This window comes from Cannabis sativa, chromosome 7 (assembly GCF_029168945.1).
Source record: "Cannabis sativa cultivar Pink pepper isolate KNU-18-1 chromosome 7, ASM2916894v1, whole genome shotgun sequence".
NCBI classification, from domain to species: Eukaryota; Viridiplantae; Streptophyta; class Magnoliopsida; order Rosales; family Cannabaceae; genus Cannabis; species Cannabis sativa.
The window spans coordinates 27,727,334-27,729,797 of record NC_083607.1 but is presented as its reverse complement, the minus strand read 5'-3'; positions in this window follow the sequence as shown (position 1 = coordinate 27,729,797).

Here is a 2,464-nt window from a genome sequence, read left to right as displayed (position 1 = left end):
CCAAACATGGAACCAGACTAGGACACAGAACCAGGGTCGGGACCTAGAACCGCACCCAGGCTCGATCCCGAACCGAAATTCAGAAATGGGACCTGGGACCTGAACCCGAGCAAGACCAAAACCCGTGACAGTGATCCAGATCTTGACTCGGGATTCGAGTAACGGGGCCTGGAACAGACCAGTAGTCGTTGTCTAGATCTAGGACTTAGACTAGGACCAGAACCAAGACGAAGAACCAAACCCGAACCCAGACCTAGACCTGGGACCCAAAATTAGAACCTAAACAAAAATCGCCGAACCAGGACCCTAGAACAAGCTTAGGACCATGACAAGGACCCAGACCCAGACCTAGAACCGAACACAAACCTAGCCTCAGACCCAAACTGAGATTGGAACCCGTGCCCAGACACGGTCGTGTACCCACACCAGAACTTAGACCCGGACCTCGACCTAAATTTAGGACCCGATCCCAAACACAGACTTTGACCTAGATAGGGATCCAGATACGAACTTGGACTCGGACCAACACCCAGAATGGAATGGAAATGCTGGACCTACATCTGGACCGAGATCCTGACCCAGACCCAAACTTGGACCCGCACTCGGGACACGAACTTGGACCTGGACACAAACCCAGACACAAACTCGGGCCCGAACTAAAACACCGACACCTAGAATCAGACCCAAAGCTAGACCCGGACCGGGACACAAACTCGAACCCAGATCGGGATTGGAACTTGGGACTCGCACCCAACCTAGACCAAGACCCAGGAAACGAACCCACACTCGGAGCCTGATCTTGGCCTAGACTGAAATCTGCACCAGAAGCCTAACTCAGACCAGTACTCAAACTCCGACCCGATCTCAAACCCAAACTCGAACTCAGAATCCCAAATGGGACTACAACCGAACTATGACTCGGACCAGGACAAGGACCTAAACCCAAACCCGAACCGAGATGAAAACCCAAATAGAGACCTAAACCCGAACCGAGACTAGGACTCGAACCCGAACCTAGACCAGGACCCAAACCTACACAATAACCGAGACCTAGACCCAGAATCAGGATAGGGAACTGGGAAACAGAACTAGGACCGGGATCTAGTACGCGACCCAGACCCAAACTTGAACATAGGACCCAGCTCGTGACCCGGCACCAGAAATGGAAACAAACTGGGCCCCGAGATTGGGATCCGGATCTGGAGCCAGGGCTTGCACAAAACCCGTAGTCAGTGTTTGGATTTGGGACCCTGCCCTGGACCCGAACCTTGACACGGACCTGAACCCTCACCCGGACCTGAACCTAGTCCCAAACCCAAAAGTGGACCCGAACCCGTACCTTGTGTCCAAAAATCAGAACCAAAATCGGAAGTTGAATGGGACTTGAACAAGGACTGTGACTTGAAATCATAACTGAAATTTGACCTAGATCCAGAACCGCATCTAGACCAGGATCTGGACTCCAAATTAGACATAGACCCGAATTGGGAGCTGGACCCGGATCCCAACCCAAACCTGGACTCGGGACCCGAACCCGAACCTGAACTCAGACCCAAACATGGAACAAGACTAGGGACACATAACCAAGGTTCGGACCTAGAACCGCACCCCAGTCTCGATCCCGAACCCAACCTCAGAAATGGGACCTGGGACCTGAACCAGAACTAGACCGAGACACGTGACAATGATCCAGATCTTTACTCGGGATTCGGGTAAAGGGGCCTGGAATAGGCCAGTGGTCGGTGTCTGGATTTGGGACTCAGAATAGGACCAGAACCGAGACGAAGAACCAAACCTGAACCCAGACCTAGACCTGGGATCCAAAAGTAGAACCTGAAAAAGAATCGTCGAACCAGGATCCTAGAACAAGACTACGACCGTGACCAGGACCGGGACCCAGACCAAGAACCGAAAACAGACCTCGCCTTAGACCCAAACTGAGACTGGAACTCGTGCCCAGACACGGTCGTGTACCCAGACCGGAACTGAGACCCGAACCTGGACCTAAATCTGGGACCCGATCCCAAACACAGACTTGGACCTAGATAGGGATCCGCATACGAACCTGGACTCGGACCAAGACCCAGACTGTGATCGAAATGCTGGACCTAGATCTAGATGTAGATCCTGACCCAGACCCAAAATTGGACCCGCACTCAGGACCGGAACTTGGACCTGGACCCGAACCTAGACCCAAATCAGGGTCTAGACCTGGACACAAACCCAAACACAGACTCGGACCCGAACTCAAACACCGACACCTAGAATCAGTCCCAAAGCTATACTCGGACCCGAAACCAAACTCGAACCCAAATGAGGATCAGAACAAATGACTTAGACCCAGAACTGAATCCAGACTCAGATTGAGTTTGGAACTTCGGACTCAGACCCAACCTCAATGAAGACCCAGGACGCGAACCCACACTCGGACCCTGATCAGGACCTAGACTGAAATCTGGACCCG